Raw genomic sequence first — 16,796 nt, 5'->3', positions numbered from 1 at the left:
ATCCTCGAATTATCTAATCGACTTTAAAATATTATATTAGTATGAGCAATGAAAGAGAGTCCGTAAGTTCGGGACATGTTTAAACAGGCGATTAACTATTCAAGAACTTAGTGAAAAGCTCTGATAGTAAACGTTTACGAAAGGTGGGAAGTAAGAGACCTGAAAAATGGGCTAATACCTTTCCACCATGGCAATGAGTTGTGCCACAGTCGTTCTACATCCGCCTATATTCAGCACCACAAAATTTTTGGCTCTTCAAAATAAAAGATGGAATAGAGATGAAAGAAACCGTTCAGAAATGCTACTACTCATAGATAATCAACGTTGTATTGCGTGCCAATGGTACTTGGAATGAGATTATCACAAAATTTATGTTACCTTCAATGTTTAATAAAATTACACTGGTCTGCATGAAAATCGACCCTGACACCGTTCTTGACTATTCCTATGTAAAATGACCTCCTGAGTCCAAATTTTTCACCATCCCTCTCCGTTTGTGGGGGCATCACCAACTTGTTTTTTATTTATTTATTACATATTTCAACTTCTAGCCGTTAAACATTCGAAAACAGAAATTAAAATTTATGGAAATGTATGTGTATGGAAATATTGATTCTATATGAATTCAGTTCAGTGTCCAGCAACCTCACCTGCTTACTCTATCTGAATTAGATGATTTCGTCAGGAATTTGGAGTTACCAAAGACTAAATCTCAATTTCTTGCATCGCGACTTCCACCATAAAATTAGTTATCATGATTATAAACGGAAACCTTGCGCTGACTTAAAAATTGTTGCTCTAATCGCGGGCCGCCAGTCAGGAATTACAAAATATTGCTGCTTCCTTTTTGTAACCATAAAAGTGATGATAATGTCGCTTACATCGCTTCCCTGAAAATTTAGGAGCAGTCTCCGATGAACACGGGAAATGGTTCCATCAAGTAATTGCTAAGATGGAGAAGATATTTTCAAGGAAGTGGAATGCGAGTACGTACTACTGGTTTTTGCGACGGACAGCTGTATCTCAGGGTATAAAAGGAAAACAAACACCAAATGGTAGTACATATCTTTATTATTTATAATTGTTTCCAGCTAAGATAGTTCTTTTTACCGCTTTAAATCGAATCAGTGTTCATAGGTTTATCATTATAATTGAAAAGTGGTAACAATAGAAGTGCGGGGCTCCCCAGAAAATGTTGGGTGATAAAAGACGACGGCAGTTATATTTTAATTAAGGACGTCATTTTAATACATTATATTATATAACAACCGTTTTATGCGATTATTATGATTTTCATAAATTATATATGCCTCAAATTATTTCAATACAAGATTGTTTTGAAATTTCTTGAGCGGTGGTTATATTTGGGACATCGATCGCAGTGGAAAAGTGTTAATCAACAATAAATTCTATTAGTCGATAAAAATTTATTCGCGAATAATAAAGATAGTATAATGTTAATCCAAAATAAGTAATACTTTTTTCCTTAGAATAATTAAATAATGTGATAAAATTATCTCCATGATTGTTAGAAAACTATCTACATTATTAATTCCTACTGAATTGACGTAATTTAATGATTTAAAATCATGAAATACTAAAAAAATTATTACTCACTTTTTAACGGAGAAGTCATAATATTACCAATCGAATAAAAATATTCCTTCTATTTTTAATATAATTATATAAATATGATATTTTCGTATAAGTAATTACTAATATACTATAATGGGAAGATGTAAATATAAAAAGAACGGATACATACGTCTTTTTATATTTTTATATCTCCATATTGTCTTTTATAATTGTCAAATAGAACAAAATAGCTTAAAACTCTTTTCTAACAGTTTTTGTTACGATTTCATCATGCTGTGCCAAATAAAAATAATTTCCTTTTCTTAAAACAATAATAGTGTGTATAACCCTGTACAATAAATAAGTACCACATAGTAACAATTGTAGAAATTCAAGTTAAGTTCTTGTTTCAATAATATGCAATAACACAACCGGCTTTTTTCTAAGGTATAAAATTAATACATATTAATATGTGTTTTCAAGGTGTGTACGTAAAAGGTAGTTTCCAAGAATATAAATGAGTTAAATTAAAATAGTTTTCTACATTCTTTCTCCAGTTCGCATGTATATAATTGATAACGAGGTAATTTGTCAGTATATTTGTGGGTTACTTGTCCAAATATTAAAGATCGAATGCTCTGATTACTACGAGAAGAGGATGTTTGTCTAACTCAGTTGAAATGAGATAAGCATCTGTGCCGTACATAATATAACTTTAATGTATTAAATATTAACGGTTTTACACTTAGTTGGTTACCTGTTATTTTTATTCTTTAATAAAATCGACCACTGGCATGCATAGGAGGCGTGTCACGAAACTAAATCGTGAGATTACAAGAAATATAACAACTCCCTTACTGTCGCTACTGGCGATCGATTTAATTCCAATTTTAAAATTATTTGATTATATTCATGTCCAATATAGTTATTTGTAAAATTAAATATAGATGACAGGTAGAAATTAGAGTTCTTAATCATTACCAGAAAAGGCATTACACTAGATATTTTAAACAGAAAAATTCAAACCAAAGAAATATTTCGTGCCATAAAAGCCAAACGAACGTATTGACATTTTGACAACTTTACAGGAGAGATAAAAAACTATACAGATATCACTATTTTGAACTTTGAAGTACTTTATTATACATTATATAACAGCTAATCGAGAAAAGAAAAAATCCTTGGTATGGACCAGTAATTAGAAAGTTAAAACAGTAAAAAAACTTTTAATAATCTTGTATATATATATATATATATATATATATATATATATATATATATAATATAATTATATGAAATATTTACCGTTTTCCACAAAGTGCCAGGCTTACGTTTTTCTGGCTCTTATTTTCAAACAGAATAACTTTAGCTATTTAATACCTTATTTGGGAAGATAAAATAAAATAAATGAATACATTTAAAAATCTTTATTAAATTAAAAATGGCCCAGTAATAATGTTAAAAAGTTTGTGAAAGTAGTTTTAAAGTGGCGCCTACGTATTTTCATCATCCGTCGAACCAACTTTAAAACATAAATCTTGCAGGTCAGCATACTTTTCTGCTGAAATAGGTAATGGTCCACTATACGCCTTTTCCAGTACAATTTTGTCTAAAGCCACCCTCTTGCCTTTTCTTAATACTTTTATTTTCTTAAAATCAGCGTCGTCGTAGTCATATTTGAAATAAATATGTTTATTGTCTTCCTTTCTATACTGCAACCACTTAATTTTAAGCCAGTTACAGGGTTTCTTTCACAATCTATTTTGGCATTCTTGATTAAGGTATTTTTAAGATCTTTAATGTCAATAAAATCTTCCCTTTCCATTTCGAAGACTTCATACGGAGATTTTCGGGAAGCTTTCCTTATAACAGTATAAAATCCGGAAGGGTGAAAGATTGGAATATTTTTTTAGCCTGTTCGATTGTGGCATGTATATTATCTGCCTCCATTTGGCTATGCCCAGGCTCAAAAAATTTTTGATTGATTTCTGGAATATCGTAAGCTTCAAAACAATATAGTAAGAGAGCAGAAATGTACATATTTCTACATTGACTAGCACAAGTATCTGACATAAAAGTGACTGGCTTACCATCGGCTTTATTTTTGAGGTATTTCATTAGGCATATTCCAATCTCAATGGCTCCTTTTCGTCCAATACCTTCATGCCAACAGTAACAGTAGACTCTGCGCTTTTCCTTGCCAAAGTCTAACATAGTAAAATTATAAACTGGAATTCTGCGTTTATAATAAATCAATTTTGACGATGAAGATGGACAGTTACATATTGCCTCCAAGTCATATTCAACGAAGTGTATTTCTCCAGACTCAGCCAACATTTTCCCTTCATCACGGTGTTTTCGGGCAGTGACTTTTCTTTTTATATGCTCTTCGTATTTTGTTTTTTCTTTATCTTTATTATTATATAAATTATTAAAAATGAAACACTTGTCACATACACCTTTGCGTGGTCTATGGAAACCTATATTGAATTCTGTGTTAATAATCTTACGATAGTATGATATGTCCACTGGCTCTCTATTCTCGTCTTCGCATTTACTTTTGTAAAGTTCGTACATTTTGGTCACGTTCAAGTCTTAGTATAGGTATTCTTTCTTAGACTTTTGTCTCAAGTAGTGGGCCGGTGTTCGCGGATAAGAATTATCATGGTCTCGTATGAATTGTCTTATTTCCTCTGATTTTTTATTATGTGGTGTGTGATGGCCTCGCTGGTCGGTTTCACTGCATTTCTTTAAACAATTTCTGATGTATATTTCCGAAACATTCAACGTTGATAAAAAAATTTTTGGCATACTTTTAACTTTTCTGATAATTCAGTTTTTTTCAAAAAATAATTGTTTGTCATATTCCTTCTGCTTTCCTTTCCATTCAGTGTTCTAATTGTTGGTATGCGATCTATTAGGCTTACAATGTACTGTCTCTTCTGGTCACTGCTATTAATGTTCCAAAAAGAGGAAAAAATGTCTAGCCTTTCATCCTAGCTAAAATTATCAATACATTTTAGTTTACACGTTCCCATACATTTACTTTCCAATAATGATTATATTTCCTTATATTTTTTCTACATTCACTAGGATCAGCGTTTGCGTTTACGTTTTTGGTGCTCAGGAATAATAGATCTAACCTCAGTGGTATCAGTAGTATTGATTTGTACGCTTTCATCAAACAACTGTTGTACGTTTTCGGTAAGAATACTTTCAGATAATGTACTGGAATTGTTCGTATTATTATTTGTTACTTCAGAAATGGTATAATCAGTAGAAGATATAATACATTCATCTGATAGATGCAAATCTTCATTCAACAGATCGACAAGCGAAACGTTTTGTAATGATGTCAATACTGAATAATTTGGGAGATCAATACAGTCTTGGAATGTAAATTCTGCTTCTAGGCTATCTAGTATATGTTCAGCTGTACATAGTTGCAGATCAGGAATTGCAACGTTGCATATCTCATTAGCATTTGAGTTCGCATCAGTTAAATTTATTTCACTCTGAAAACAAAAACACACTAATAAATTTTACAAAAATATTATTTAATTTACCGTAAACAAAAACCCAAGCTAGGTAGCTATGTGTATATCAATAAAAAAGGAACTATTTGATTTAACGCTTTGTTTTGAGTTTAGAACAAACAGATGAATGAGAGTGTCATTTAGTCAAAGGCTTGACATTTTGTCTGAGCGTGCGAAGTCAATACAAGTTCCTGCATTAAAAAGTTAATATATAGATATAACATAATTTAGGGGGGATTTAAATAAATGTTTTAGTTTAGCTTAAATACTAAACTTATTACATAAATTCGTCGATAGATATGTAACAAGTAGGTATTTGAAATCGATGTTTCTGATTTACATGTGAAAAGGTAATAATTATAACAGTTTTAAATTAAAAAATCTGAAATCATTAATACAATAGTTAGAAATTTGAATTTAATAAAGCAAAATAACTGTGATTACATTTCTTTTGTTAACCAAAAGTTATAAAATAAACTCACCTGCTCCAATACATTTGTCTAATTTTGCGATCCAGGTGAGTTCAAAGACTCCAGAATCTTCCATGTGCGACTATTTCTTTTTATGTTTAAAAAAAAATCAATAACTCTCCTTAAACACTGAATTTCGGGGCTCCCCGCACTGTTAACTTGAAGTTAGTATCGAGGGTACCTTAACTTTTAAGAGCCATTAAAACGTAATTTCAATCAAATTCTTCCTAAGAAATGAGTATTAAACGTAAATGTTACTGCCAAAGTAATAAAATTGGTTTAACGTGGTATTGGCATTCAGTTAAGTAAGATATATGCTATTCAAAATAAGTTCTTATGGCTCTTAATTAAAACATCTAACTCGCTTATTGTTTAGAACTATATAAAGTTCTTATGTTTCTATGGTTGGCTAGAAATTATCAATTAGGGAACATCTAAAGTATTGAAATAACAATATAAACAAATACGTTCTTCTGGAACTAACTAAAAATGAAACCGATCACACAGACATTTACCAATCGAAAGTTAAGTTGCTATGGTTATAAAGAAAACATTAGTTTTTATGATATGTTACAACTGAACTCGGAAAGTATTGGCAGATGGTGTAGGACCACAAAATCAATTCGATATTTTGGTGATACGTTCATTTGGCTCTTATGGGACGATTTGACTTTTCATTGAATTTCGACAATGTTGAATATATTTTATTATTTCCGTTCTCAACATTTTCACATTGTTCTTAAACACTCAATTATTGATACAATACTAGACACTAAAAAAGTACAAAAATGAGGCAAGGAAAATATTGGTTAGTTTAATTTTCAGGAAAAAAAAAATTAGAACACTAGTTAATTGGATTTTGCTTCTTATTAGTTTTTGTTCGGCAGAGTTAGTGTTTTATAGGGAATATTGACTATGGAAAAGCGTAACAGAACTTTAAATTTAATAAGAGAGCAAATTATCAGAATAATTTCTCATATTAAAGAGAAGCGCTGAGAAAGGTACGTTGCCAATAAACTGGAAATTATTCAGTCAACTGTGTACCGGGTAGTTGCGAGATAATCGAGAGAACGGAGGATATATAGAAGGCCAGTACAGGGTCGGCCGTCGGTAACTACATCTGCAAAAAATTTTTGAGACTGCAGACTTCACGAAGAAGATAACTTCAATAAGAATTAGCTGAAGCTTGGAATGTAACAGTGAGTAACTTCACCAAACTTTAAGAATGTTTTAAGAAATGCTGGAATTGGAGGCAGAGTAGCTGACACAATTAATTTTATAAGAACTATTTTGTACTGAAATATTCGATTTTTAATTCCTTTTACTAACGTGCATACAAGATATTACTTCCATATCACCGTCTATTATTAATTTAAATATAAAAAACGTTTAAGATTATTTGAAAACATTCAATATATATCATATGTTTAGAATTAAATTATTTATTTAACTGACGTAATGAAAGAAAATAATAATCACAAATTCATTTATATATGCCTTACTTGTTAAATGTGCTCGTGATATATCAATATCAAATTATAAAAGATTTTCTTGTATATAAATATTATTTTCAGGCAAACTGAACGATTTAAGGTAGAATTCAATAAATGTGAGTATTTAAAGATAATCATTTACTGGGTGCTTTTTTATTAATTAAAAAGTCTTTATGCAATGTAACAAAATAAAAGAAATTTTATTATATAAGCCGCATTCAGCCAGCAATATTTCTGAACATCAAGTATTCAAAGTACCCATTGTCTTGTTTTTTTCTAAATTTTTAAATCCTCGCAAGTGTGAACAACACGTTACTATCTCTCATATATCAAAGAGCAGATTGTTGAGATAAGGGATTGATAGAAAGTTAAAGTTTTTATACATCGTTGCCAATTGTACTACCAATAAGGAGTAGGAGCAGGTTGAAAGGAACAAAATTAAAATATGCAATTACATATAAAGAGTAAATATAGTTGAAATTCTTTTTCACAGGAATATTTAGAAAAGTATCGGACCGAAAGGTCCAAGTTGGTATAATTACTGCCTCGCACATATGTACCTACTTTGCAAGGATAACAATATCGTTTGAAGAATTATATATTACTATAATTTCAGTAATGATCAGTTTTTGTATGTTTCATTTTTTAATCATCAGTTGATTGATAATTTATAACTAGTTCGCTAATTAGTCGTACCATGAGTCCATTTTATGAATAATTAATTGGATGGAAATTTAGTTTTGTTTATGATATGCATAAAAACTCAATTATTTTTAACCTTTCTCATGTAAAAGCTTGTTTTGTCACATTGACGCAAATAACTGCCTGTAATATTAATAAAATAATAATTAATTGATTCTATAACTGTCCTCAAACTGTTTAATAATTTTAATACTTCAAAATTGATATCCATTATTGATATTCCAACAATATAAAATGTAAAAAGGATCGAAAGTAACAATATAGGTAGGCCGAACACACTGAATTAAATATAAATATAAAATACCATTTCTAGGGTATCACGAAAAAACGTTGCTTCTAACAAAGGCACTACCATCAAAATTTCTATTGGTTTGAAAACTCGTGAATATTCAACTCTACATTATTCATATGAGACGTATTGTATATTATACGTGACAATATTGATTAGATCATTGCCCTCGTAATAAAAGAATTTTTATACATATATAAAATTGCTAAAATTTCGGCCCAATATTCAGTATTTAACAAAATATAACTTGACATTTACAACTCTCATACGTGATGCGGTCCTTGAGTTCTTAGCAGAATGTAGAAATATTATGAATTAAAAAAATGTGACTATTTTCCATTACATTCTTCCTTTATTTCCACACACTTTACAAAACATCTAACTAAGGCTTCTATTCCACTAAAAAAAGATGACGCATCTTTAGAGTTAAAATGTTATATATACCGCCTGTTTAATTTCATCGTTGCTGTTAATCTTTCACCCCTTAACTTGGCCTCCACCTTTGCAAACAAGAATTGGCCGAACGAGCCAGATCAGGGCTATATGGTGGGTGTCCAATCTCGGTGAAGCCACATTCGTGTACTTGGAAAGCGAAGCAGTGTAAACTGGAGCATTGTCATGAAGCAAGTGCACACCTTGGCTCACTTTTCCGCGCCTCCTTTCGATAACTTTTTGACGCAACTGCCTTAGTAATATGGCAGAGTAATATACCACGCTTACGATTGTATTTGATTCCTGAAAGTCAATCAAAAGGATACCCTCGCAGTCCCAAAACATTGTAGCCATCAATTTTTTGGTGCTTTTCGTGACCTTTTTAACACGTGCTTTCCTCTCTGATGCCACTCCATGAAATCTCTTTTCAATGTCGGATCGTACTAAAATACCATAGTTTCATAACCGGTTACAATTAATCGGATTACACTTTCTTGGTCCTCACGGCAAAGCTTTAAAAATCGCTCGGAATATTCTACTCGACACTGATTTTGCACAGTGCTGAGAATTCCACGTTGCACAAATTTCTGTCAGATTTAAATGCTCATATGAAATCCTTACTATACTGTTTTGGTAATGCCGGTCTGTGCTGCAATTTCGTTTGTTTCCAGGCGCCGCCGCCGGTCACATAGAAAAATTTCTTCTATCAATTTAACGTTTTCTGCAGTAGTCATCGTCACAGGACGTGCACGTGTGTCATCTTCTAATGATTCTCGTTTCCAGAGAAACAATTTAGACCAATTATGAATTGTTGAAAATGATGCACATAAGTCACCGTAAACAGCCTCCATTCTGTTTTTTATTTGGTTGGTGTTAATCCTTCTTCAGTAAAAAATGGAGCAAAACTCAATTTCAGACATTTTTCAAGACAACTTGACTAGATTGTTCTTGGAACTATACTATAACAAAAATTGATCCAAGCAGCAAGTTGAAACTTTGTGAAAAGCTTGTTGAGACTTATCATTGATGCTTGCATTAAGATTTTTGCGAACGCACTTCATTTACAATATGGCTAAACACTGCTGTACCTATATGAAGTAATGAATTCATCATTAATTATCAAATCACAAATAAAATCAACAGTAACATAAAAACAAAATGGTATACAAAATCCATTTTGTTCTCAAGATATTATTAATGTAAAGATCAGTGATAATTAGGTAGAATGTTGAAGGTATCCAACTATCAGAAGCTAAATTCACATGAACAGTCATTGATGAAGCAGAAACTACAATATTTCGAAAAAATGATATAACATTTGAAAGAGAATAAACGAATATTGTAATCAATTTTCAAACAAAATATATTTACATCAAAATATGAAACACGAATATATACATGAATACAAGGATTTCTTAGCTGTTATCAAAGAAACAAGCCACAATATGCTGCGGACAACTTTTATTGGATTTTGGAAGACCAAGACCCGCACTCTCAACATGCAGTCATACTAATTCCCAATCCACAATCTCAATGTATCTCGCATGACGATTTTATTCAATCGACGTGTGTTTGATAGGTTTTTCTACGGCTTATACGCATTTCATACAGGAAAAAATATAGACCACGTTTTAATAACACCAGTTTTTGACAGTGTTGGAGGATGTGACTTAATCATATCAAGCTCATTGATCCAGTTTTGCCGTGGCAATATATGTAGTGATGGAAAATAATTGCAGAAAAGTGTTCAATTTTTTACTGGGTGCACTCTTCAATAAACCGAAAACAGCGTTAATCGCATTCATAAGGGAAAATGTTTTGGTTGAGGTTATGTTCAATAATGAACAGTTTACACGGAAAATTTCAATAATAACAAGAAACAGTCAGAGTAGGGCAAATATGTAAATATCAACTCTCGTATTCTTGTAATTTGGATAGAATTTTTTAACATTCTGATAATAATTTTTGTTTTTGATAGACTATTTGATATTTGGAAAGCATATTTTTATGAGTTCTCCCATGAAGAAACAAAGGAACCAATGGTACACACGAAAAGCTTAACAAAAAAAATCTCGTAATCATAACATATCCTTTTTATTTGCCGTTACAAATTATAGTCTCACTTCTTTTGGTTCTTTATAATTATAATACGTTTAAGGTGTAACTCGTAATCTTCATCTTCTGCCAAAAATTTCATTCGAAATTAATGATTATAATTAACAACGCCCCGTGTTATTAGAAAACTGACTGGTTCCGTGGAACACAAATTAAAAAGACTGGGTATCGAATCGTTTAAAATCAGTACGGTACTTTCGGGGGAAAATAAGGGCAACCTAAATTAAAGTTAAAGAGTACTGGGGATGAAATTGTCTGTTTAATGAGTGTACTCATTAAAACAACTGTTAAAAATCCACTCTCTTCCTTTTTGTTGATTTTTCAACCAATAAAGTATATGAAACTGTAATATTACAGTCTCAACTTGATTGTAATTTCTTATTCAATGACCATATGATTATGACATGTATCTAAGAAACCAAAATAACACATTTTTTATTCTACATCTAATAGAAAAACAATGTTTCGGAACTCAATCAAATGTGGCGACCAAACCAATTACTATCAAATAAGATAATCGATTCTCTAGGATTTGTGTTGAGCTATTTCTAATTTTATGTTGATGTGGCAATGTGTCCTATAATTACCAAAAATCAATTGTTAATAATTATTAAAAGAAAAAAAATTTTTAGACCTACGTCTACGTGACTTGACCTAATAAAACGAGATGAAACCAGGTGCATGATTCACCCTTCTTCAAGAATGTGGCGGCAAAGGTGAAGAATTTTACCTCAGAATAATACGGAACTGTAGTATCTGGACCTTAAATTCGTCTATCGTGAGGCCAAATCTTCCCCGTCGCATATTTTAGGGTAATTTTCAAGCGAGATTATTCATTTCTCTACCTGTACACGAGGGCCAGCTAGACAAGACAAACATGACGAGTCAAACTGGTTATACGAGGTAAATTATCTTACAAATTGGTTGAACGTTGTCGGGTTCAAAATCCAATAAGTGTTTTTTAGTTTTCTAAATTCAAAGACCTTTGTACCATTAAAAAATACATGATGACGATATTTGCATTTATGTTACACATTCGTGTAGTAGTTAGCTGGTTATATCAGAATGTTGTGTAAGTATACATTTTAAATATTTATAAAAAAACTACAAATAAAATTACGTTTTTGACTGCGGTTCGTTTGGTTGACATAAAATGTCATTTTTAGTTGTTTGCTTATTTGTGGTAAAGGTGAAGGATTCTTTGTAATTCATTTCCGATCTTGAATAATTATGGATTAAGTATTTATTTTTAACTTCTATTTATAAGCTAAGTACTTGGAGCATTATCAAGTTCAATCTAAACTTGGTTTTGCATTTTCACCACATTCTATTGAACTTACTCTGTTGTTTGTTTATATGAAATTTCTTCAGAAAACTTTCACTATCTTTTAATCAATTTATTGAGTAACAAAAATTTAAATAATGTTTTTTTACTTGTTGTAGTATCTGTATTTGAGCATAACGAAGACCTGTTCAAAAATTCTTTGAGGCGGTACACTTTTTTTTTCAAATAATAAATAAACTTGTCTTCCATGTAATTTATTGTTTATACGCATTCTGTTTATATAAGGACATTTTTAGTAGACCGCTATTTTCATTTTAGTTAAATTTTTGCATTGGAAAACCTCATACGCAGTTTGGATCATCAATTATTATCAGAATATAGTTGATTATGCAAGTATTTTCATGTCTTATCTTATTACTAATCTTATTGTCGGCTGTGTTATGCCTTTAACCGTACTTGTAAATCTGTGAAGTGTCTCCAAATATACCATTTCCGTTAAATTACAAAGTAAATATACACAACTTCAAAGTACTTAGTTAAGTATGTCGTCCTACTTTTATGTCGTAAGATTTCAGAATTTCACACATTGTTCTCAGCAATTTTTGTTTTTTTCAAATAGAATCCGTCTATTTTTTAGGCATTCTATAATCTTAAGTAAGAAAACTAGTTAACTTGCATATACGTACAATCGGCACATACTTATGGCACAAAAGGAATTTAGAAATTTAGAAGATTGGATAATCTTGTTTGTTGGAAATAACATGCCTATCTAGAAAGTATCGGTATGGTTTCTTGGAATGTTTAAGTAATCTTGAGTTCATTACATTCTTGAATACAAATAAACATAACGTACTGATCGAGTGTTAAAAGGAAAAAACATCTTCGGGCAATATTTGAAAAAATTAGTAAACAAATTTTAAAGTTCTTATGAAAACGATCACGAAGCGTTTAACGTTAATTAAAAACTAGAAATCATACATGGATTTTGTTAGAATAGGTCTGTCAACGTAATTCATCGACTCAAAATCATACTTCTATAAAAAAATAACTGATTGCATCACTGAAATTATGAATAGAACAAAAATAATCTGACTTTTTCTACTTTATACTGTAAGCAACCAGAACTTTTCCTCTATATATTTAATAAGAAGTTTTGTGAATTACCAACTCTTTAGTTAACACTGATGCTACCACAGCTTTTTTCATATGAATAGTACAAAAGAAAAAAATCGAAATGCACCTAACTTTTGAAAACGGAATCAATTTAATATAGATAAGATATTTAACAAGATGGATCTTTATTGGATTATTATTATTGTAGCTGTAAAAGTGAAAAAGATTAATGTGATGTGTCAGATGTATGTACTATGGAAATCCAAAATATTAATATTATCTGAAAAATAACGATTTCAAAAGTGAAATTTGTTGAGAAGACTATTGTATTTCCAGTGTGTAGCGTAAAACATGGATCTCATTATGTTTGTAGTTTATAGAAAACTGGCAAAGTTGTAGGAGCTTAGAAGGCTTGTGTGAACCTTTAAAAGTGTAAATTATTCACGACGAGAAACGCTTGGGACGTCAATCGGTCTCAAAAGGAAGTGAACATTTGTAAAAAGTGGACAAACTTGTCACAATGATTACGTTACTATGAATGAAAGTTCTATGGTTACAATTCTGACACAAACATTTTCAATGGAAAAACACTGACACATCTAGCACTAGGAAGGCACGTTAATCAAGCCAAACAACAAAGTAATTGTTATCATTTTCGATTGTGAGTGCCTAGTACGAGCAGAGTGCGTTCGAGCAACTGTAAGTTCCGATTTTTGATAATTGCTAAAAGGGAAACGTTTAGAAACCATTTTTGACATTAAGAATGACTTCACCGTTGGGTGAAGTGCATTGCTAGCCAAAGGCACTGTTAAGACACTAATAAAATAATCCACTGTATGTTTTGATCTCATCTAGTCTATAAAAATAATGTCTCCATTGTTATAGTGGACTAGCTTCAAAAATACAAACACGATCTACGCCATTATAATACAACCGACAATTACCGACTGATGCTATACCGAATATATACCAGGACGGTAAGACAATAAACTATTGCTATTAAGAAAGTCTTCTAAACAGTAAACTCTTTAGTCTTTACTAAAAAACATTAAAAGTATGTTCAACTTACATGTAGCTTCCTGATCTACTCAATTCTTGTTATGAATTCTTAGTGCTCTGAACAGTCAAACCTGGAAAAACACATGATTGAACATTTGATATAGATAATAGAGAGACAAAATGAACGTATTAAATATTTTTAACCGATTCTTTATATTTTCAAAGTTGAAGTAAAAGTATGATAAGGCTTGTCCTTAAAACCAATTCATTTGAAAATTTACATTACGGATACAATAAATTTAAAAAGGAAATTCAAATTCCAAACATCTCCATGAAATATATTGAATCATCACCATATGGAGTCTAGAGCCTAAGGTTTAGATATTTGATATTCTTTATAAATCATCATGTACTACACCCTATATATATTTTTTAAAAATAATTCCCTCCTCGTTTTTTTTAGGATTGGAATTTTATAACGACTTCTCAGAGTAGCTGGTCATCAGCATATTTTATTCAAATTCTAGGTATCTCTCATACATTGGTTACTGGATAATGAATTCTTGGAATATTTATATATACATAGTAAGTTTTTGATTGTAATACAGACACAATCAGCAGTTACGATGGCACCGGATGTTCAAAATTAAATTAAAAAGTCTTCGTGCAATTTAACACATTACATCGATTGCCTCCATACTAATGTATAATCCAACCCAATTAAACACATGTGGCATCTGTTCAAATCCAGAATAAAATCTGAAAATATTTTAGGTAAGTAGAGCACGATAGATAATATTGGAAAACTGAGAAAAATCAATCAATCATGTAATTAAAATTGAAGGTTCCTACCTAAATGCAAATGTTGCTATTAACCACTTGGTTATTAACCTAAATACAGTGATAATTAAATAATTATGGAATAAATGTTAATATATATTTCTGTATGTAATAAAAATTCAAAACTATTGCTTTTTAATTTTACAATTCCATATTTAAATGTTTATTTCGTTTATTTTATAATAGCCATTTAGCCAATAATTCGTTAAATGTGGTACCTTTGACTCAATTGCGAATCTCGAATGATCGAAAATGCTGATAATCGTTCACCGTATTTTTTGTTTAATGATTTCCGATCTAGTTTTTACAATCGATGAAATTATTAAGTGCATAAAGTAACCGATATTCAGGTACGGATAAAACATCTAATATCAAGGAAAGAGGAAAATATATAATCACTACAATTTGATAAAAAATCTGTGACAAATAGGAAATAAAAGTGCAGTAAACCATTCTAATTTCATGACTAACCTTTATCAACATCAGTCACCATACCTACTCAAGATCAATAACATGTTTTTAATGGTGCTCATGAATTTATATAATTTACTCGTTATGCTATTGTCAAGCGAAACTTTATTGTGAACGCGAATTACTTATGCTTTTTATTCTTCAGTAGGAGGTCACGAAAAAAAATATGTAGGTATATAAAATAATTTAATTTTGTGTAGGTACTTTCCCCATCTTTCTTAAGAAGTATACGGAAAAGTATATGTTTTTGATAAATGGAGCTTCTATAACGTACATATAATAAAAGTACAACAATATAGCAACATTACAAAAAAGATATATACATAACTTCTTCATTTATGTATACTTTTTATACATATTTCCTTCACATTCCTTTTCCATGGATGTTTGGAGTCTATTATGATTCCTAAGTATTTATCTTGCTTTGATAGGCAAAGTTCTTGTCGATTCCATTTTGGTGCCGTGAACTTGTATTTTCTTGTGAACATTTCGACGTTTCTTTAAGTCTTTATCAAAATATGATATCGACACTGACAATTTGCTTATTTATACTGATCTATAGATCACCTTCATCATGAATATCAAAATAAGGATAAAATCAACTTAGAACTTTATTCCAATAAGAAAAATTAATTTTCCCTTGGTTTCCACATCTCAAATATATTGAATTTATTAGAATTTACAAAATAGAGCTATAAATTTTACTTAAATTATTTAGATTTGTTTTATCTTTTATAGCTATAACACTTGAAATGGATCCTCCTATAGCACAACCATCAATTTGTTTGTATATTTCATTTTCATATTTGATATATGTTGTTGTTAGTGTGAGTTCTATAGCGAATGGGAAATCTTGAAGAAACGGTTCCTAAGCAAAACTTGATATAAATATTCCATTTTTTTTCCGATATGTAGATGATTGCATTACTGCTGTACCAAAGAATTAAATTGAAAACATAAGTAAAACCACCAAAAAACAAAAGAAGTAATATTATATATCAAGTGCCTTGCACTAATTGTGACGCTGTCTACATAGGGCAAACATCTCAGCATTTAGAAAATAGACTAAGAGGTCATCAATACGATAAAAAAAATAGAACTGCAGTAACGAACCATGAAGTATTAAAAAAACATAAATTCAATTCAATTCATAAATTCAAAAATTCTTAAAATGGAATCTAATACGCGAAAAAGAGAATTTTTAGAAACGGTTCACATATTATGAGCGGTTTTTTTATTGGGAATGTAGAATTTTATGAGTTTTAAATTTTTACGAGCATTAACAATATCAAAAATCACCGGAAATCTTAATTAATTAATTAATTATTTCCCAGACAATGAATATATAAGTATTCGAAAGCTCGGAAAATATATTGAAGTTAGTCCACAAGGTTTAATTTTTTCCCATTTAGTATTTATTTTGGTGTAAAAAGTTCTTCAAAATATTCTTCAAATAAATAGATAATTGGGTGAGAG

General features: G+C 30.5%; 2 long non-coding RNA genes across 3 annotated transcripts in view; one reads left to right on the top strand and one right to left on the bottom strand.

Annotated features, from left to right (window-relative positions):
• LOC130451408 (uncharacterized) overlaps window positions 1–16,796 on the bottom strand; it is a 55,951-nt gene that overhangs the window by 13,488 nt on the left and 25,667 nt on the right. Inside the window, exon 3 of the long non-coding RNA XR_008910724.1 lies at window positions 14,080–14,140. This is a non-coding gene — a long non-coding RNA (uncharacterized LOC130451408). The remainder of the gene's footprint in view (window positions 1–14,079; window positions 14,141–16,796) is intronic.
• LOC130451409 (uncharacterized) lies at window positions 11,466–14,883 on the top strand. Of its 2 annotated transcripts, XR_008910726.1 has the most exons (4): window positions 11,466–11,684; window positions 13,896–13,987; window positions 14,473–14,594; window positions 14,784–14,883. It is a non-coding gene; the product is annotated as an uncharacterized LOC130451409 (long non-coding RNA). The 2 variants fall into 2 exon arrangements; XR_008910725.1 differs by having other exon boundaries at window positions 14,473–14,879.

The sequence above is a fragment of the Diorhabda sublineata genome, chromosome X, assembly GCF_026230105.1.
Source record: "Diorhabda sublineata isolate icDioSubl1.1 chromosome X, icDioSubl1.1, whole genome shotgun sequence".
Lineage (NCBI taxonomy): Eukaryota > Metazoa > Arthropoda > Insecta > Coleoptera > Chrysomelidae > Diorhabda > Diorhabda sublineata.
The sequence above is the reverse complement of the archived record's forward strand: the minus strand, read 5'-3'. Positions and strand labels throughout refer to the sequence as shown.